Source organism: Drosophila suzukii (genome assembly GCF_043229965.1).
Source record: "Drosophila suzukii chromosome 2 unlocalized genomic scaffold, CBGP_Dsuzu_IsoJpt1.0 scf_2c, whole genome shotgun sequence".
Taxonomy (NCBI): Eukaryota; Metazoa; Arthropoda; class Insecta; order Diptera; family Drosophilidae; genus Drosophila; species Drosophila suzukii.
Genome location: NW_027255896.1, coordinates 35,598,088 through 35,620,947, shown reverse-complemented (window position 1 = coordinate 35,620,947; position 22,860 = coordinate 35,598,088).

Genomic DNA, 22,860 nt, shown 5'->3' with positions numbered 1-22,860 from the left:
TTTTCTAATTGGTGTGAAAGGTTGTCCCAGTCTGTACGGGTAGGTAATGATCTTGTATCTTCTTTCGAAGTTGACAATGGGTTGAACGTAGTCTGTAATATATGGTATGGATATATGATTGGTTAAGATACTGGAGTGACCCTTTGAGCCTGTTGTCCATGCCGCTGCTTCGCGGAACCTCTGCGCTGTTGCAGATGCTCAGCATTTTGCCTGTAGGTCCAGGGGTTGGAGGTCGAGAATTGTGTTTAGTGCTTCAGTGGCGGTGGTGCGGAGGGCCTCACTGATGCAGAGTTCTGCGCTTCTTTGGATCTCGTGAAGGATCCTGAGGTTACAATGCTTTTCTGGAGAAGGGAACCATACGATGTTTCCGTAAAGGAGAATGGGCCTGACTATTGCAGTGTATAGACAGTGAACTATTACGGGGGAAAAGCCCCACTTCCGCCCTATGTCTTTTTTACAAGCGAAGAGTGCTATGGCCGCTTTTCGTGTGCGATCTGTTGACTGTCCAGTGGAGCTTCAAGGATCACACCTATGTTCTTTGTTTTGTTTCTGAGGGTAAGGCGCGTTTGGTGTAGTTTTGGGAGAGTTTGATTTGGTATCTTATACTTCCACGTAAAAATAACTAGTTCGGTCTTTTCTGGGCTAACTCCCAGTCCACAGTCAGCAGTTCACCTTGAGAGGGTGGATAGGGCTGTCTCCATTAGATTGCAAAGAGTTTGCGGGAATTTACCCTGCAGTAGGATAACCACGTCATCCGCGTAGGCTACCACTTTAGTGCCCGCTACTTCTAGAAGTGATAGTAGTTTGTTGAAAACTATAACCCATAGAAGAGGTGAAAATACACCCTCTACTGACATTCCTGGTCGAGTGAGCTGATCCCATAGTGGAGTACACTAATCTGGTGGTAAGCATTCCCAGTTCAGTCAGAGTGCCAGTGATAGCCGTTGGGGTGACGTTGTTGAAGGCGCCTTCTATGTCTAGTAACACTGCCAGAGGGTATTCCTTATTGCGGAATCCTCTCTCTATACTAAATACTAGATAGTAGATGGATGGTATCTGTTGATCTGCCCTTACGGTACGCGTCGGAGAGTAGGCTTGGGTTGTTGGTTAGCCTGATATGGATGTCAATTAGCCTTTCCAGGGTCTTCAACAAGAAGGATGAGAGACTTATCGGACGAAAGTACTTTGGGTTTGGGAGGGTTTGCCGGCTTTCGATATTAAAATTACTTTAACGTCCAGTCACCTTGTTGGAATGTGGTTTATAGCAAGGCAGCCGTGGAAGATGGCTGTCAGCCAGGGTAGGGATATATCTAGTGTCCGTTGTAGCTGGACTGGGAAGAATACGTCCGGGCCGGGGGGCTTAGGGGAGTTAATAGCCCACTTAATGCGGTTAGGGTTTGAGATGTTGTCAATTCTCTGGTCGTCAAGGCTCTCCTCTATGTAGAGGTCCTACACTGCTTGTTTTTTGGGAAATGGGTGTCTAACAAGAGTTCACGGGTTTCCTGACTGTTTTCCGTCCAGCTGTCAGCATTGGTTTTTCGGTAGCCAATGGTTGCTGGAGATTTTGCTAAGATTCTTCTACAGAAATAAGCCCATGCTCTTCGCTTTGATATTCTTATTTCCTTTTTGTATAGGCTTAGCTTTGTATGGTATAAGTTCCAGGAAGATTCGCTGTTGTTGTATTTTGCTCTATTGAAGTAAGTTCCTCACGCTCTTTTAAGGTTTGCCAGGGTTGTGTTTCACCATGGCGGTTTGTGCTTTGCTTTGACTGTTCTGCTAGGGCAAGCCTTTTATATGGCCTCACCGCAGATGTCAGTGAAAGTATTAACTAGGTTTTATAATTCTTTATCGTTGAGTACGTGCGTCGTTGGAGCGTGTAAGTTTTTGTTGAGGAGATTTTTGTAGCATCCCCAGTTGGTTAATCTTAGATTAGTCATTTTCTCGGCGGGAGGACAGTCTAGAGTTATTGCAAATTCTATATATCGGTGGTCTGAGAATGAGTGTTTGATCCCCTCACTCCACGCTTCTAGCTGGTTAAGTAGGGGATCAGATATTAGTGTAATGTCTAAGACTTCCCTCCTATTTCTAGTGATGAAAGTTGGGTCATTACCTTTGTTGCAAATGAATAGATTTGATTGAAGGAGATAGTCGTTGAGTAACTCACCCCTTTCGTTTGTGTTTGTACTTCCCCATTGCGTGTGATGTGTGTTAACGTCCCCTCCCAGGATGAGTTCCTTAGATGAGTGTGCATGTATGAGTTGTTGCGTTGTGGTGTTTGGTAATGGCCTGTCGTAGTCGTTAGCCAGATAGATTGATGCTATGGTGTAATGAGTGTGGTCGTTTAGCTCCAGTCTGACAGTAGTGAGGTCGCCTTCGCTAAACTGTGGAAGAAGCCAAGCGTTAATGTGTGTCTTTGTAAGACTGCAGGTTCTGGATTTACAGTTACCCTTGGTGTGAAATAGCTTGTATAGGGGGGTTGATAAGCCACAGGTGTTGTTACCATGGCTCTTGAATGAGGACTACGTCTATTTTGCCTGTTGCCAGGCGGATGAGGAAGGCAGTGGATGCTGCCTTGCTATGGTGCAGGTTAATCTGAAGAAACTGCACCATTTTTAGGACCGTGGTCGGGCTGGGTACCCTCCGCTTCCTCCGCTATGTCTTGGAGAGCAGTGTGCCCTGGTCGGGTCGCTTCTTGAGTGCACAACTGCTTCAGGCCTTCGGTTAGCTCCGAGGCAGTCGACACGTACCTTGTAAGGGTGGCCTCCTCGTGTTCCAATTCGTCGTCACGCGGGTGCTCGTACGATGCTCAGGCAGCCACGTTGTCTGCCAGGAGCTTGTCCGTGTCCTAGGCCTGGTTCAGGAGGATTACCACGTTCATGGTGACGCGCTCGGTTTTCTCCACCTTAGCCACCTTCCAACTATCTGTCGGAAGCTTCGGGTTGAACCTAGTCAGCAGGCTGAGGGTAGCCCTGGCTCCGAGGGTTCAGACGGCAGCCACACCCTGGCTCTCAGTCGAGACGGGATGTCTGCAGCCTCGCAGACTTCCAGCTTGGCCCCTGGGTAGACCTCGTCGACCTTGTTAATGGCAGCCTTGTAAAGTGCTGCTGGTCTTTCTTCCTCACAGGCTATCAACTTTACGTTGCCCTGGCGGACCTGGGTTCTCGTCCAGCACTTTCAGGGCCACTACCGAAAGGGACCGTCTAACCAGACCTCAATTGGTTCCTAGGAATCCGCCTTCATCGCTCTGGTCGATGACGGCAATGCTCTTCTGATTCTTTACCACTTCCGCAAAGGATCTCGACCAAGTGCCGACCAACTCCTGGCCTTTTTGCTCGCTGGTTGAGCTGCTTCCATCGACCTCTCTCGATTGTTGCTATTGCTGGTGGTCATAGCGATGTCGAAGTCTGGGATTACCGCCTTTGGCCAGGCTACGTCTTCTTGGATTTTCTGGTAATCCAATTTCAACGTCTGATCCTCACGTATGGGGTTGGTGGCCAGCCGTTTGAGGTGTCCTCTTGAACTCCTTGCCCCTGGTGCTCACCACAAGACCAGCTTTGGCGCACCCGTCTGATTGGATTAGCTGGTTAGCCACTCCTACGCTGGTGGGAGGCTTTGGCTGGTCTTTTTGGTAATTTGGGCTGCGTTGTTCGCTGGCCTTGGCAGGGGTTGAAGTCACATAGACTTGGGCTTTCGGAGCAGTGTTCTTGCTCGTCTTATAGTCGCTGGTTGCGACTTCCGACTTTTTAAGTGTGTCGGGCTTTTATTTGGTGTTGTTGCTGTTTTTGTTTTTACTAATTTTCTCTATACTAAAAATGACACGAGCTGCGGAGAAGGGACAGGTCCACCCGGGCAGAGATCCGCTGTACCCGGGTAAGGCTGACTTAGAACAGGCGGTCGACACTTGCCTGAGTTCACCGTTTGAGACTGAGTTATTTGTTGACTCGTGCTCCCAGCCAGATTGACTCTCGGCACGGTACGAGTGACACCTTAGTCCAGCCCTTGGGGAGATGAGTGTTGTGTGGGTAGGGAAGAGGTAGGTTTATAAGTGTGGGGAGGGGGTGAGTGTCGGAGGCGGCAGCACAAGCGCGACGTCGGTACTGCTACGGCACAGGTACCAGCTGACTGTCCGGGGCTACTTATTTACGCTTAAGGTTTGGGGCTTGGCGGTAGCCGGGCCGTGTCCAACTTTCACGCTTATTCGTAGCTACCCTGGAGAACCAGGGAGCTCGCTATCCGCAACCTGGGAGCCTTCAGCTCGGCGCCCTCCAAGTTATCCCACTAGCTCTTTGGCCGAAGAAACACACTTTACAAACAAATATAGTTTCCAAGTCCGTGGGTACTTGTTCCACAGTCATCCTGCCGGAAAAGCACATAGAGGCACCGGAATATCCATCAGAAACCGCAAAAAGCAAACTGTTTGCAAGCCACTTCCATAAATCGACGAAATATAACTTGAGCGTCTGCATACTGTCCTCCCCGTTTCACAAAAGCCGAAGCACAGTTTATGGACTACTTCAACACACTAGGCGATCACTTCATAGCAGCAGGAGACTATAACGCCAAGCACACGCATTAAAAAGGTTGGCGATAGACTGGACTGTGTTTCACCTGCTTCACCCACATACTAGCCAACACATCCCAGAAAACGGCCAGACTTGATGGACTTCGCGGTTACGAAAAACATCCCACGAAATCCTATCAGCCAGATCATTGTGGGACCTATCATCGGACCACTCGCCTGTGCTTCATAGTCTACACCTGCAGCCAGAAACCAAAGACAATCCTTCCAAAATAACATCAAACAGAACGAACTCGCTAAAAATTAAAAAGTTCGTAGGCTCGCGCATTGAGCTAAGCCCACGTCTGAGTCCGTTTTAGTCTTATCGGCTCGAGTATCAACACCCCAAAGAAGAAACTCAACGTACAACCAAGGATACACAAATGCACAAATCGAGAGGCTGGTCCAGGAAAAGCGAAGAAAATGGAAGTTACTTAGGTCGCCATTCGCAAAGATACATTTCAAAAGAAGCCACACGACGGCTCGCCGAGGCGAGTTCCATGGCTCTGCTGAATCCAAACTAAAGAAACGGGACCCCAGCAACAAAACGTGTGAAAACTGTGGAGGTAGCCACACGGCAAACTATAGAGCTTGTCCGGTTTACAAGGAGCTGAAAAGCCGGATTCAACACAAAGTTGCAGACAGTACCATTGATACCTTCGAAACCTACCCTGACGTCTTCTTTTTAACTGCAAGGAGATCTTCATTGAGTAGTTCAAACCTTTTCTAGAATGTAAGCTTTGCGAGCGTTCTTAAATCCAACCATGCCGGCGTTACCTTCAATGATGGAATATTAACTGCAGCCTCTTACCAAGCTATTTAGCAGAAAGGTACTAAAATGGAAACATTGATACGTTACATGCAACCAAGTATGCAAGAGTTCATGAAGATTATGGAGACGACCTAAAAGGTCTGATGAGAAAACATGACACTTTGATTCAGTTGCAGTTCTTGCTGAAACACACCTTAGGTTATGTAGGTTAGGTAGGTGTGGTTGGAGATAAGATAACTAATCCCCCCCCTTAGGCCACACGGCCCCCTTGTGATCCTACATGATCTCTGTGCAGATCCTTTTCCCTAGCTCATGGGTTACTTGGTTTCAAGAAATAGTTTGTTCTTTTAAAGAAACATAAGAGTTTTTAAATGTTTACGCCCTGAATGGCCGCAAGGTTCGGAAGCTTGTAGCTCCCTAGGGTTTGAAAGCGCTTTAGGTTATCCGCTGGGCAGAAGAATAGGAGGTGTTCAATACTCTCCTCTTCGTCTATCTGCTTGCAGCTGCGGCAGATGTCGTGGTTACTGAGTCCCAGCCTGCGCGCATGAGTCCCTAGAAGACAATGGCCCGTGAGGGCATTTAGGTGAGTGGAGATGTCTTCCCTATTACATTGTAGGAGAGTTTTAGTTCTTTTCGAGTTTTAATTTGGCCACGTGAGTCTAGAATTGTGGCATGTTGAGATTGTGATCCATCGGTTGTTGGAGGGGTGTCCAGTCTCTGCCTGAGGTGGAGCTTGCAGGTAGCCATGGGCATACCCACCGTGTCCTTATCGCGACGGATGTCGGCGGTTGTCCCTTATCTTGCTAGGCACCCAGATGAGGTTGATTAGTGAGATATTTCAGATATTTGCGGCATTCAGAGATAGTTTATGAGTTTGTTGTGTAGGAGTCCAGGGCCCTGAGGGCTGTTTGACTATCCGAAAAGATGAAAATGTTTATATCGTGATGTTCTGATGTATCCAGGTGAAACATGGCTTCCTGAATTGCCATGACTTCCGCTTGGAAAACACTACAGTGGTGTGGTAGGCGGAATGAGACTTTAATGTCTGGTTCGGGACAGAAGACTGCCCCACCTGTTTGGGAGTTAAGCTTGGAGCCGTCTGTGTATATGTTGACGGCGTTTTCGAATTGGTGTGAAAGGTTGTCCCAGTCTGTACGGGTAGGTAAAATGATCTTGTATCTTCTTTCGAAGTTGACTATGGGTTGAACGTAGTCTGTAATATATGGTATGGCTATATGATTTGTTAAGATACTAGAGTGACCCTTTGAGCCTGTTGTCCATGCCGCTACTTCGCGGAGCCTCTGCGCTGTTGCAGATGCGCAGCATTTTGCCAGTAGGTCCAGGGGTTGGAGGTCGAGAATTGTGTTTAGTGCCTCAGTGGCGGTGGTGCGGAGGGCCTCACTGATACAGAGTTCTGCGCTTCTTTGAATCTCGTGAAGGATCCAGAGGTTACAATGCTTTTCTGGAGAAGGCCACCATACGATGTTTCCGTAAGTGTATAGACAGTGAACTATTACGGGGGAAAAGCCCCCCTTCCGCCCTATGTCTTTTTTACAAGCGAAGAGTGCTATGGCCGCTTTTCGTGTGCGATCTGTTGACTGTCCAGTGGAGCTTCAAGGTTCACACCTGTTTTTTGTTTTGTTTCTGAGGGTAAGGCGCGTTTGATGTAGTTTTGGGAGAGTTTGATTTGGTATCTTATACTTCCATGTAAAAAGAACTAGTTCGGTCTTTTCTGGGTTAACTCTCAGTCCACAGTCAGCCGTCCACCTTGAGAAAGTGGATAGATTAGATTGCAAAGAGTGTGCGGGAATTTACCCTGCAGTAGGATAACCACGTCATCCGCGTAGGCTACCACTTTAGTGCCCGCTTCTTCTAGAAGTGATAGTAGTTTGTTGAACACTATAACCCATAGAAGAGGTGAAAATACACCCTCTACTGACATTCCTGGTCGAGTGAGCTGATCCCATAGTGGAGTACACTAATCTGGTGGTAAGCATTCCCAGTTCAGTCAGAGCGCCAGTGATAGCCGTTGGGGTGACGTTGTTGAAGGCGCCTTCTATGTCTAGTTACACTGCCACTAATCTGGTGGTAAGCATTCCCAGGGAGATTTTGCTAAGATTCTTCTACAGAAATAAGCCCATTATCTTCGCTTTGATATTCTTATTTCCTTTTTGTATAGGCTTAGCTTTGTATGGTATAAGTTCCAGGAAGACTTGCTGTTGTTGTATTTTGCTCTATTGAAGTAAGTTCTTCACGCTCTTTTAAGGTTTGCCAGGGTTGTGTTTCACCATGGCGGTTTTTGCTTTGCTTTGACTGTTCTGCTAGCGCAAGCCTTTTATATGGCCTCACCGCAGATGTCAGTGAAAGTATTAACTAGGTTTTATAATTCTTAATCGTTGAGTACGTGCGTCGTTGGAGTATCCCCAGTTGGTTAATCTTAGATTAGTCATTTTCTCTGCGGGAGGACAGTCTAGAGTTATTGTAAATTCTGTGTATCGGTGGTCTGAGAATGAGTGTTCGATCCCCACACTCCACGCTTCTAGCTGGTTAAGTAGGGGATCAGATATTAGTGTAATGTCTAAGACTTCCCTCCTATTTCTAGTGATGAAAGTTGGGTCATTACCTTTGTTGCAAATGAATAGATTTGATTAAAGGAGATAGTCGTTCAGTAACTCACCCCTTTCGTTTGTGTTTGTACTTCCCCATTGCGTGTGATGTGACTTAACGTCCCCTCCCAGGATGAGTTCCTTAGATGAGTGTGCATGTATGAGTTATTGCGTTGTGGTGTTTGGTAATGGCCTGTCATAGTCGTGAGCCAGATAGATTGATGCTATGGTGTAATGAGTGTGTTCGTTTAGCTCCAGTCTGACCGTAGTGAGGTCGCCTTTGCTAAACTGTGGAAGAAGACAAACGTTAATGTGTGTCTTTGTAAGAATGCAGGTTCTGGTTTTACCGTTACCCTTGGTGTGAAATAGCTTGTATAGGGGGGTTGATAAGCCACAGGTGTTGTTACCATGGCTCTTGAATGAGGACTACGTCTATTTTGCCTGTTGCCAGGCGGATGAGGAAGGCAGTGGATGCTGCCTTGCTGTGGTGCAGGTTAATCTGAAGAAACTGCACCATCTTTAGGACCGTTGTCGGGCTGGGTACCCTCAGCTTCCTCCGCTATGTCTTGGAGAGCAGTGCGCCCTGGTCGGGTCGCTTCTTGAGTGCACAGCAGCTTCAGGCCTTCGGTTAGCTCCGAGTCAGTCGACACGTACCTTGTAAAGGTGGCCTCCTCGTGTTCCAATTCGTCGTCACGCGGGGGCTCGTACGATGCTCAGGCAGCCAGGTTGTCTGCCAGTAGCTTGTCCGTGTCGTAGGCGTTCCAAGCAGGCCTGGTTCAGGAGGATTACCACATTCACGGTGACGCGCTCGGTTTTCTCCACCTTAGCCACCTTCCAACCATCTGTCGGAAGCTTCGGGTTGAACCTAGTCAGCAGGTTGAGGGTAGCCCTGGCTCCGAGGGTTCAGACGGCAACCACACCCTGGCTCTCGGTCGAGACGGGATGTCTGCAGCCTCGCAGACTGCCAGCTTGGCCCCGGGGTAGACCTTGCCGACTTTGTTATTGGCAGCCTTGTAAAGTGCTGCCGGTCTTTCGTCCTAACAGGCTATTAACTTTACGTTGCCCTGGCGGACCTGGGTTCTCGTCCAGCACTTTCAGGGCCACTGACGAAAGGGACCGTCTCACCAGACCCCATTGGTTCCTAGGGATCCTACCGCCTTCATCGCTCTGGTCGATGACGGCAATGCTCTTCTTATTCTTTACCACGGTTGGTTGTCATGGCCTTTTTGCTCGCTGGTTGAGCTGCTTCCATCGACCTCTCTCGCTTGTTGCTATTGCTGGTGGCGATGTCGAAATCTGGGATTACCGCCTTTGCCCAGGCTACGTCTGCTTGGGCAGAGATCCGCTGTACCCGGGTAAGGCTGACTTAGAACAGGCGGTCCCCACTTCTCTGAGCTCACCGTTTGAGACTGAGTTATTTGTTGACTCGGGCTCCCAGCTAGATTGACTCTCGGCACGGTACGAGTGACACCTTAGTCCAGCCCGGGGTGAGATGAGTGTTGTGTGAGTAGGGAAGAGGTAGGTTTATAAGTGTGAGGAGGGGTTGAGTGTCGGAGGCGGCAGCACAAGCGCGACGTCGGCACTGCTACGGCGCAGATACCAGCTGACTGTCTAGGGCTACTTATTTACGCTTAAGGTTTGGGGCTTGGCGGTAGCCGAACCGTGTCCAACTTCCACGCTTATTCGTAGCTACCCTGGAGAGCCAAAAAGCTCGCTATCCGCAACCTGGGACCCGTTCGGTAGCCTTCAGCTCGGCGCCCTCCAAGTCATCCCACTAGCTCTTTGGCCAAAGAAACACACTTTACAAACAAATATAGTTTCCAAGTCCGTGGGCACTTGTTCCACAGTCATCCTGACGGAAAAGCACATAGAGGCACCGGAATATCCATCAGAAACCGCAAAAAGCAAACTGTATGCAAGCCACTTCCATAAATCGACAAAATATAACTCAAGCGTCTGCATACTGTCCTCCCCGTTTCACAAAAGCCGAAGCACAGTTTATGGACTACTTCAACACACTAGGCGATCACTTCATAGCAGCAGGAGACTATAACGCCAAGCACACGCATTATAAAGGTTGGCGATAGGCTGGACTGTGTTTCACCTGCTTCACCCACATACTAGCCAACACATCCCAGAAAACGGCCAGTCTTGATAGACTTCGCGGTTACGAAAAACATCCCACGAAATCTTATCAGCCAGTTCATTGTGGGACCTATCATCGGACCACTCGCGTGTGCTTCATAGTCTACACCTGCGGCCAGAGACCAAAGACAATCCTTCCAAAATAACATCAAACAGAACGAACTCGCTAAAAATTAAAAAGTTCGTAGGCTCGCGCATTAAGCTAAACCCACGGCAGAGTCCGTTTTGGTCTTATCGGCTCGAATATCAACACCCCAAAGAAGAAACTCAACGTACAACCAAGGATACACAAATGCACAAATCGAGAGGCTGGTCCAGGAAAAGCGCTGATCACGAAGAAAATGGCAGTTACTTAGATCGCCATTCGCAAAGATACATTTCAAAAGAAGCGACACGACGGCTCACCGAGGCATTGCGACAAGAAGAGCAACTATCTCCAACCAGCTGAAAGTACCCTTGTGGAGGGCTCATTTAACACTAAGCCCGCAGTGACAAAGAAAGAGCCGACACATTCGCTATCCATTTGAAGAAAGTCCTTCAGTCAAACCCAACATGAGAAGCACTACCTATACAACCACGAGTAGACGACAAGGTACACGACCATTTTGAATATACGCCGAGTGATATAGCCAAATTCATAAAGGAGCAGTTGCAACCACAAAAAGCTCCAAGCTGCGATCTAATAACTCCGAAGATGACCATTGAGCTTCCACAATGTGGCATTTTTACCATGTGTCAGCTCTTTAATACAATAATGAGAGTTGACTACTTTCCTAAAAAGTGGAAGAAGTCGATCATCATAATGATACATAAGCCTGGAAAAGACCACACAGCCGCCTCATCTTATAGACTTGTAAGTATACTATTATTATTATGAAAGCTCTTTGAAAAGTGCCTGTTAACCCGTATTGTACCGTATGTAAGAAACGACAACGGAGTCCCAGCACACCAATTCGCCTTTCGCGTAAATAATGGTACCGTCAAACAGGTAAACCTTATAACATCGTAAGTTCGAACCGCATTTGAGAAGAGGGCCTTGACAGGTCCTAGGGCTAACGGCCTAATGCATAACATTACTTATATGCTTCCTAGCTGCACTCATAAACTCCAAATAGAAAATTCTCGGTTAGATGAAACAAGACCATATCTGCTGACCATAAAATCGCAGCCTCAAGGTAGTGTTCTTGGCCCAACACTTTACCTTACTTACTTTCGACATTCCCACGAGATGACGACAGAATATGTCTACGTTTGCTGACGACACTGCGCAACTAGCAGATCACCTAGTTGCTGTTGAAAAATGGCTGGCTGACTGGCGAGTAAAGGTCAATGAGCAAAAGTGTTACATTTATATTAAACAGACGAGATTGCCCTCCGCTTACATTAAACAATACTGTGCTTCCTCAAGCAAACAACGTACCTCAACGTACAGCTTGACATAGGACTCACTTGGCGCAGACACAATGATGCCTAGAGAACACACGTACGGCTGAAGGCTGGTAGCCTGCACTGGCTTATAAACTCCCGCTCTCCTCTTAGTCTGGACTACAAAGTACTGACATATGCTCAGTTGAAGATCATCAGAACCATCACCGGTGCACAGTGGTACTTTCGGAACGACTACATTCAGAAAGATCTGAATATAATCCCCGTCAGAGATGTAACAGCCCAACCCACGGAAAGATACTACAATAAACTGTCAACACTCCCAAACCACCTCGCAGAGCTGTAACCATAGTGACCAGCCGGTCTCGTCTTCATCGTAATGATCTTTCCATCCAGCAATAAATTTTAGGAACGTGTAAATTATGTTCAGATAAACAGAAATAGTCTGGGTATTCCCTAAACTGTTGAATTGCTGAATTGTTGAATTTTGATCAGCTGTTAATCAGCTGTTCCATACAAAGTCAACTGTCAGAATTTTCAGTTCAAAATTTTGTTTAATTGCTAAAATCCAGAGTTGTCGCTTTTCTCGACTAAAAGTTAGAGGGTAACTCTTGTCACTTGTAAACATGAAGCAATTGCAATCGTTTAAAATATGCAAATAAAGGATATCTGATAGGATGCTGCCTGTTAGCAGTTCTAATAGTTTAGTTTTTTGGCTTATTCTCGGCATTTTCCTTAATTTAAAACATAATGTTTGGTAAACACAGCCTGGCAATTTGACAATCTGACAAACAGCAGACATCTTAAAATTGAAAACTCAACAGGGAACTTTTAGGTTCGTTCCCTCAGTTGCAGAAATTTTCTGTTGAATTTTCAACAATTCAGCAATTGAACAGTTTAGATTTTTAGATTTGAATACTTTTTTTGTCTCGTCAACAAAAGATTTCAAAATTAAGGAAAGTTATAAACAAAAATAAAACAAATAAACCAAGATGGGGTTCCAATTCTCAATATTAACGTCGGAAAATTGTAAGGATGGTATGCAACCTTAAAGAGTGCGGTAAAGTTCTTTTATGGCTCATCCAACCTCCTGTCGTATGGATTGCACATTGAAGAGAGTTTTCAGGTGACTGTTCACCTGCAATCGATGGTTTTCAAAACGCTTCTTTTCAGACTAAGGAAAGCCATCATTGGTGAGTGGGGATTTCGAGACAATGGAAGGAGCTTTGCTACTAGATTTTGAATTTAAGTGTGTAGTAGCCAATAAATGTACTCCGTCGATAGTTTCGGCTTAACTTTTTTATTTTATAATTTCACAACCGCCTTCCTTGAACGTATAACACAGAGTGCCGTCACGGTTCTCCCTCTTCCTTCTTCTCGCTCATCTGTGTGAGCGAGGCAGGTATACGTATCTGCGATCTCTAATGCTACAGTACTCAGTAGAAAGGGATGACAATATTATGCTTACGGTTAACTTAAACTAGGTTTTTCACTTATTCTATCGTACAGTGGGTGTCGTATTAATATATTACATCATGTGTCGTACGGAGGGCCATGTCAGTATGCGACCTTCTACAACTCGGACATCCTGACTGTATGATCCCCTGATCACTGTGAACATTAATTAAAGTTTATTTATTTACAAAATGTGTTGCAGTTCTTATTAATTTTTCTTATGAGTAATAATAATTACATTTAACATATTTAATCTAGGTTTTTTTTCATGTCTTTTTGGAACCTACCCAGTGCCAAATATTATTATTGCTCCATACACCTTGGTAAGGGTTGCGTGATACCTGGAATCCTGCAACATCTTTTAACAAAAATCTGTCATTTCTGGCTATCATTGGGCCAGGACTTCTGTCTATTCTTTCTACCTGGCCATTTTCATATGCTTAATATCAAACTCTAACATAAAATCGTCAAACTCTTTGGAAGTGAAACAGCTTTCTCTATCTGAAATAATGTGGGACTGGGTTGTGATTATACTTTCCAAATAAGTTGAACGCGATCCCACTTGTTTTATTATATGTATAATATTTATTATAGTTTTATTTGAATGAGTTTTTGTATTATAAATTTAATTGATTAAACTGATTAGTCTGCGCCTTTTTATGTTCGTCCTCTCTTTCCACCAAACGCGTCGTATTTTTACGTCTTCTCCGTTCGTCTCGCGAATTCTTTCTGCTTTTTTCGTCTTTTAGTTTGGCAGGGCTGCCACGTCGTTTTGTTCTCCATATCTTCTTTACCACCAGCTGCTCTAGGTTGCCAGACCAATCCCACAAATCGGCCATCCTACACTGCATTCGCCTCGAATGCGTCGTCTTCATTGTCGTCAAAAGGAATCCATGGCTTTAGATACTCAACGCAAGTGCTAGTCTGCCTTGGGCCTTCGCTGACAAACTTAAACCATTGTCGTGGATCATCTATTGAGATTTTTGAAAGAACAGCAATTATTGTTGTATTAAGCCCGTTGGCCCGTGGAAGGCCCGTTGTGATAAGATGATGCTTGATACCTTCGCGATTGCAGTACAGTTGAAAGTCTTCTGACGTGAACGCAGATCCTCTATGAGAAATGATGTGACTAGGATTGGTCGGATAGAGCCAACAAAGTTTGGTGAAACTATCGATTACTGCTTGTATGTGCTTATACTGATTGTGAGTAGATTCCAAAGGGCCAAGAAAATCGATGTGATACGTCTGCAGCGTCTTTTCGTCTTTGCTGAGTGGATGAAGTTCACCCTTTTGCTTTCCTTGCTTATAGTTACTGAGAATACAAGGTATGCAGCAGCTTATACACTTCTCCTCCAGCTTTGTTATGTAGAATTCTTTTCCAATAATCTATTTACATTTCTTGACAGAGAAGTGACCATACTCATGTGCCTGTTTAATGATTTCTCGTTGCATACCCGAAGGCACAACTACTTTGTGTAGGAGCCCCGATTTCAAGAAGTAATTATTATAGGTTGTCTTATCTGCCAGAATTTGATTCTACTATGCAATGAATCCTCTGTAATCATCATCATGTGTGCACGGCTCAGGGCGTCAGCGTGTCGAATTCGTGTGCCAGCTCGGTGTTCGACGACGTATTCGAACTCTTGCAACTGGAGGATCAAGCGGGCTATTCGTGAGCACAAGTTTTTGTTTTCTAAGGTTTTGGCTAGAGCATTACAATCTGTTACGAGTCGAAATCGCAAACCCAGTAAGTAGATCCTGAACTTTTTAAAGGCTTCCACTACAGATAAGATTTCGAGCTCGGTCATTTTTTTGCTCATGTAATATACCGGATGCCACTGCTTATCGTCTGGACTCTTTTGTAACAAAACTGCGCCGAAACCGTCGATTGAAGCGTCCGTATGTAGCTCAGTCTCGTGTTACTGATGGAAAATTTTTAGGACTGGCTTTTGCGTGATAAGAATTTTTAGCCTGTTAAACGCATCTAGCTGTTGGTCACCGAATTTCATTTTCGCATATTGTTTGGTCATATCAGATAGGGGTTTCGCTATCTGCAAGAAATTGGCGATGAACTTGCGAAAATAACCCACCAAGCAAAGGAAACTCTGTAGCTGCTTTAGGTTAGTCGGAACTGAAAACGATGTCACAGCATGTGTTTGTGATAGAGACGGATTTTCTGATTTTCAATTATGTGGCCCAAGTACTCGATTTTGGTTTTTAAGATTACACTTTTTGAAGTTAATTAACAGACCATTTTGTAAGCATCTTTTCAGAACTCTCTTTTTCAGCCTCTTTATCGGTTTTCGCTGGTATTATAATGTCGTCGACGTATGGTATGGCTACACCACTCTAGGTTGCCAGACCAATCCCACAAATCGGCCATCCTACACTGCATTCGCCTCGAATGCGTCGTCTTCATTGTCGTCAAAAGGAATCCATGGCTTTAGATACTCAACGCAAGTGCTAGTCTGCCTTGGGCCTTCGCTGACAAACTTAAACCATTGTCGTGGATCATCTATTGAGATTTTTGAAAGAACAGCAATTATTGTTGTATTAAGCCCGTTGGCCCGTGGAAGGCCCGTTGTGATAAGATGATGCTTGATACCTTCGCGATTGCAGTACAGTTGAAAGTCTTCTGACGTGAACGCAGATCCTCTATGAGAAATGATGTGACTAGGATTGGTCGGATAGAGCCAACAAAGTTTGGTGAAACTATCGATTACTGCTTGTATGTGCTTATACTGATTGTGAGTAGATTCCAAAGGGCCAAGAAAATCGATGTGATACGTCTGCAGCGTCTTTTCGTCTTTGCTGAGTGGATGAAGTTCACCCTTTTGCTTTCCTTGCTTATAGTTACTGAGAATACAAGGTATGCAGCAGCTTATACACTTCTCCTCCAGCTTTGTTATGTAGAACTCTTTTCCAATAATCTATTTACATTTCTTGACAGAGAAGTGACCATACTCATGTGCCTGTTTAATGATTTCTCGTTGCATACCCGAAGGCACAACTACTTTGTGTAGGAGCCCCGATTTCAAGAAGTAATTATTATAGGTTGTCTTATCTGCCAGAATTTGATTCTACTATGCAATGAATCCTCTGTAATCATCATCATGTGTGCACGGCTCAGGGCGTCAGCGTGTCGAATTCGTGTGCCAGCTCGGTGTTCGACGACGTATTCGAACTCTTGCAACTGGAGGATCAAGCGGGCTATTCGTGAGCACAAGTTTTTGTTTTCTAAGGTTTTGGCTAGAGCATTACAATCTGTTACGAGTCGAAATCGCAAACCCAGTAAGTAGATCCTGAACTTTTTAAAGGCTTCCACTACAGATAAGATTTCGAGCTCGGTCATTTTTTTGCTCATGTAATATACCGGATGCCACTGCTTATCGTCTGGACTCTTTTGTAACAAAACTGCGCCGAAACCGTCGATTGAAGCGTCCGTATGTAGCTCAGTCTCGGGTTACTGATGGAAAATTTTTAGGACTGGCTTTTGCGTGATAAGAATTTTTAGCCTGTTAAACGCATCTAGCTGTTGGTCACCGAATTTCATTTTCGCATATTGTTTGGTCATATCAGATAGGGGTTTCGCTATCTGCAAGAAATTGGCGATGAACTTGCGAAAATAACCCACCAAGCAAAGGAAACTCTGTAGCTGCTTTAGGTTAGTCGGAACTGAAAACGATGTCACAGCATGTGTTTGTGATAGAGACGGATTTTCTGATTTTCAATTATGTGGCCCAAGTACTCGATTTTGGTTTTTAAGATTACACTTTTTGAAGTTAATTAACAGACCATTTTGTGAGCATCTTTTCAGAACTCTCTTTTTCAGCCTCTTTTTCGGTTTTCGCTGGTATTATAATGTCGTCGACGTATGGTATGGCTACACCTTTACAAGTCAGGTCTCTAAAGATAGCATTTACATGTCGCTGGAATACGCTCGGCAAATTGGAAAGCCCGAACGGAACCCAAAGAAACTGGAAGTGTCCATTGTGTGTGACGAAAGAAGTATCCCTTCTTCTATACCGACGTGGCAGAATCGGTTTTTTTAAATCTATCGAGCTAAAAATACACGCGTCCTGCAATCTGTCAAGTTGATCCCCGATCAAAGGAAGTGGAAATGGCCTCTAATAATGACTTTATTGATTCGCCTGTAATCGATGCATAAGCGATGAGATCCGTCACGTTTGTTAACAAGTACGACTGGGCTACTGTATTCTGACTCTGAGAATACGAAAATCTGCGAGGTCGTGAATGTATCGGCTTATCGTCATTAGGAGTCAAACGCATTTGAATGTTTGTGGATTTTGTGCTTACCGCCTTATAGTCTTGGACAACATTGTGTACTACCTCTTTAGCTTTTGCTCTTGCTGCTGGCTTGATGTCCGTTACTATTTGGTTGCAGTCTACAGTATCAATTTAATAAATCGAACTGATATCTACTTTCACACCCTCACTGGTTACGAAATGTTCACCATCAATTGTTATTTTATGTTCAAACGAGGCCGACGGTTTGATCTAGTTTTGGTCTGATTTTCCGAACCCGATGAGAAAGACATTACACTCACTTAGCTTTGGCTTGTATATACCGTGGTATCGGTAACCAAATTGTATTTGCTTCCGGTGTCGATTAGAGCGGTTAATGTAATGTTATTAGACTCCACTGTTATGCACATAAACGCGTGAGCAGATGACACCTTACACATGTTGGTTGCTTCCACTTTTTCACATAAACCCTTTTCTGGGCATTCTTTTGCGATGTGCCCGAAATTGTTACACTGATAATACTTTCTTCCTTTCGTTTTGTTTTCGCAATTCGCGGATGTGTGACCTTTTTCTGTTAGGCACTGCTTGCTTTTTGTAATCACTTTTTGCATCCTTATGGTTCGCCTTTGAATACATGACTTGGTTTTTATTCTCACTTTCTGATTTTCCGCGAATTACTTCCTAGCATTTTAGTTTGTCCTTAAACTCGATCAAACTTTTTATAGAGCACAATTCCACCGATTACGTATTGGATTAAAGCACTGCTTTCAATATTCCCTCTAGAAGCTAGTTCTTTCATTTGTAAAAAATACTCCTGCAGACTTTCACCTTTTCTCATTTTTCTGTCAGCCATTAATTTGTGTAATTGAGCACTGTTTGAACTCGGCTAATAAGGATTGCTTTAGTTTCACCCAACTCGTTAATTCGCGCTCACTATCCGCAAACATTTTTGCGAGGCCTTGTAGCGATCGCTTGGCAAAAATGAATTTTTGAAATTCGTTCCAAAGCATTAAAGTAGCCATGTCCTCAAATTCCTTGACCCACACTTCGACCGACAAATTGTCTTCGGCACAGAACGCTCGGACTGAGTCTTCTATGTCACGAAAGTTCAGAGTGAACCTCGGTATTTCTGACAAACTGCTTGCCGTTTCGCGGTCGTTTTTGGCACCGTTGCTGCTTGGAATGCTTATGGCGTCATCTTCTGCTTTATTCCCTTCGCATTCGTCTTCAGATTCATCACCTTCGCTTTCGTCGTTATCGTCGTTCGTCACGTCGTTCAGCACGGAATCTTTTTTCAAGTTGTAAAATATGTGTTTTGTCAGGTCGTCTTTATTATGGGGAAGTTTGAGCAAGTTACAAACTATTGCCAGATCCATATCAGACAAATGTTCAGCGACATAGTTTGCTTTTTTGGAATAAAGTCTGTTTGAAACTCGTGCAATCGTTTTCTGTGCTTTCTATCCCCCTATTCTTCAGAAACGAACTTGTTCAAAAGGAGAATATTTTCTCGAAGCATTGCGCTAATACCTTCAAAATCTTTCATTTTCGGCATCTAACACTCTCACGTACACTCCCGGATATCCGAAATTACATATGTATGTATTCGCACAGGCGTGATTGTATGCTGCGTTTTTTTTTTTATATTATCCGGATCGACAAAATTTCTGAATTTTAAGTTTTGCGGAGTAAACTCTTTTGCTGATGAATTTTTCCGCTCTTTGTTTCACTTTCTTTCTCACACTATGTGGTTTTATTGGTTGAGCCCCCAAATTATGTGGGACTGGGTTGTGATTATACTTTCCAAATAAGTTGAAAGCGATCCTACTCGTTTTATTATATGTATTATATTTATTATAGTTTAATTTAAATGAGTTATTGTATTATAAATTGGTTTGGTTATACTGATTAGTCTGCGTCTTTATATGTTTTTCTTCTCTTTCCACCAAATGCGGCGTATTTTTACGTCTTCTCCCTTCGTCTCGCGAATTTTTTCTGCTTTTTTCGTCTTTTAGTCGACTGGACCATAATGGTCAATGTGGATAAGTTCAAAGGGCTTACTACCCTTTGGAATTGAATGTAAAAATCCTTCTTTACCTATACTGGGGGAAATAGCTACACACTTAAGGCAATTATTTATATCGCTTACACACTTCTCCTTGGCGTTTGGAAACCAATAACTCTTTGCAATAATATCTAAAATTTTGTCTCTCCCTATGTGACCGACCATTGTGGTATTTGAAGAGTATATCTTCTTCCATATCAATAGGTACGTAAAATAACAATCTGCCATCGTTACTCTTTCTATAAACAATTTCGTTTCTCATTTCGAATAACTTATGCTCATGTTCCTCTAACTGTTTCTTTATCTTCTGGTTTTTTGGGTCGTTGGTCTGGCAAATAACCAGAATGTCTTTAAATGAATTTGTTTATACCATTAAAATGTTTGTACACCTGCTAAGGGCGTCAACGTGTTGCATTCTGTTTCCTTTCCTATGTATGAGACCGTAGTCATAATGCCCATCTAGCTATGCGCGGATTCAGTTCGATTTTTTGAAGTGTTAACGTAAGAGAGTTACAGTCAGTTATAATCTTGAAATGTCTACCAAATAAATTTATCCTAAATCTACGCCATGCGTGAATAATGGCCATGGTTTCAAGTTCAAAACTATGGTATTTCGACTCAGCAAGGCTTGTGGGTTTGGAAAAATAAAAAATGGGGTGCACTTTCCCATCTTCTTTCTTTTGAAGTAGTACGGCTCCGAAACCAAGCTGGCATCGCAATGTAGCTCTACTTCGTCTTTGTGGTTATATAAGGCTTACACTGCTGCCTCAACTAACTTATTTTTAAGCATCATAAAGCAACTCATTCCCTTTCTCCAAAATGAAATTTCTCGACTTTTTTCAAGAGATCATTTAAAGGTTTGGCTATAGTCGAGAAATCTTGAATGAATCTACGGAAATAAGAATATAGTCCCCAAAAACTTTGAACATGTTGTGTTTTGTCTGGTATCGGAAAATTTTTAATGGCCTCTATTCCTTTATCATCAGTTTTGATGCCATCGCCGTTTATAATGAAACACAAATATTTCATAATTATTTGTAGGAACTCACATTTATCCATACTTTTCTCAAACTTATTCTTAGCTAGTCTGAGACACTTCCTTTAAAATCTGAAAATGTTCATCAACATCTTTGCTGGCGATCATAATGTCGTCCATGTACCCAATTACTTGATTCTTTCTAATCAGGTCATCGAAAATTTTATTTATAAGCCTTTGAAAAACTGTTGAAGCCGTTTTTAAAGCATTCTAAGGAATTGGCCTAACGGTGTTACAAAAGAAGTATACTTAATTGATTATAAATTGATTGGCAAAAATCGTCCCAAAGTTTTTGCAATTTTTCTTTTTCCGCACAGACAAGCCGCCGCGGAGCACAACTAAACGGTATCGAGTTTTCTAAATTAAGTTTTATCTCACTTTTAATAACCGGTTCTATTGGTTCGTCTACCCTAATGCAATTGTGTTCAATAATCTCTTTTAATTGACATAAAACATCTTGATTATCATTTGTACCGCATATGTAACCAGTGTCTTCGTCATCTATATAGTTTATGATAAGCATTTCTCGAATCATTTTATTATTGACTACATCGCCCTCACTTACTTCGTCGATGGAGCCGGAGAGGTTGCCTTGCTAACTATAAGGTTGTCTGTATCCCCGAACGAAACACTTATTATTCCACAATCTGTAAAACTAACTGTTTCAGTACCGTTTCATTAATTTTTGTATAACTCTAACTTTATGTAAATTGTTTCAATAACTGTATCACTAACTGTTTCACCAACTTATTCTCTAACTGTATTGCCAACTGTTTCACTAACTGTTTCACTAACTTTATCACTAACAGTTTCACTAACTGTTTCTCTAACTGTATCACTAACTGTTTCACTAATTGTATCACTAACCATTTTACTAAACATCGGCGAAACATTGTATGCGAGCTTGATCGCGCAGCCCTGGTGCTGGAATTCCTACGATGATGGCCAAAGCGAACCTTCCTCCTGAACGCCACTGACGACTTTGGAACGCGTTCCTCAGCTCCCCCCTTGACATTTAAATTGCAAATGCTAGGATCAGCTGCTCACAAAGGCGGTCGGTTGGCTTCAAAATGCGTGTTGCATTGCGTTCAGCCAAATATGGGCCTTTCCCTTTAGTTTGGCAATAAGGAGCATACGCACACCAAACGAGTTCAAGTTGTACACTTGCGCAATGTTTTGCAGTTGTGTGACCCAGTTACGGGCACACGAGTTGCCGTCGTAGTCCATTGTTACTTCCTTTGCCAGTGCGAGTGTTGTTGCTGGAGACTCTAACAATTTGTTTACATTGGTAAACTAGCATTGATCAGCACTGTCTGTGGCGTGCTTTCCAACACTAGAATCATTGATATCGAAGTAATCCCAGGCGCAGTTAACCCTGGGACTGTTAGCGCTAACAGCGTCGATGCAAGTGAAACTGTTAGGGTTGCCAGAGTTTTCGAAGTTGCTTTCGATGACGTCATGGACTTGCAGAGCATGATTTTGTTTGTCCCTGGTGACGTCAGCGATCTCTGCCTGAAGCTGTTGCAATACGGCCTTGTTCGCGTCGATCTCTTCGAAAATTTTCTGCAACTTTACCCTTTCGACATCTATCAGAGAAACGTTCACTGCCTGTGACATCATCGTACCCGAGTCGAACAGAGCTTATTGTGCGTCTTCCAAATGTGGTTGCAGCGGTAATGATGCGGCTCCATTCATTTCGGTTTCTGGCGGCTGTTGGCTGCTAATTGAAGCTCCATTAGGTGGATCACCCCGTACTTCTGATGAGCGGGTCTGCAGACGTGCCATCAACTCTGTTTTCGAGCTCGAGGTTTGCAGCCCGAGCACATTTAACCTATTTTTAACAATAAATGTATCCGGCGATAGTTTCGGTTTAACTTCTTTATTTTATAATTTCACAACCGCTTTCCTTGAACGTATAACACATTCCATTTTTTCGCTCATCTGTGTGAACGATGCAGGTATAGGTACCTGCGATCTCTAATGCTGCAGTACTCAGTAGAAAGGGTTGACAATATAACGCTTACAGTTAACTTAAACTAGGTTTCCCGCTTATTTTATCGCACAGTGGGTGTCGTATTAATATATTACATCATATTTCGTACGGTGGGCCATGTCAGTATGTGTCCTTCAACAAGTGACACAATTTTTCAATGGGTGTTAGACTCGGATTGTCTATGTATATCGCCGTGTAAAGGCCCCAGAAAGTCGGCCAGCGAAGATAATCGCAAGAGAAAACCTCTGTGTCGACAGGGGGAACATACAGCCATAAGTCGTAGAATTTTGGGACGGAGCTTACTGGAGCTTGAGGTGTTTGGAAGGATCCCTGTTGTGTTTGTTCCATGAGCTGCCCGGCAAACATTTCATAAGTGGAGTACGGTTGGTAATACTTGGATTTTAATATGGTTTTGGTGTCCGCGGCGCTCCCGCCTGAACACACAACGCAATCGGAGCATATGTCCTATGCTGTCCTATGCGGAGCATATGTCCTACGCAGCTGTGGCCATAAATCGACGGTAGACGATCGCCTAGCTTATATTCAAAGGAAGCAGTTGTGCTCCAATTGCTTTGCAAGCA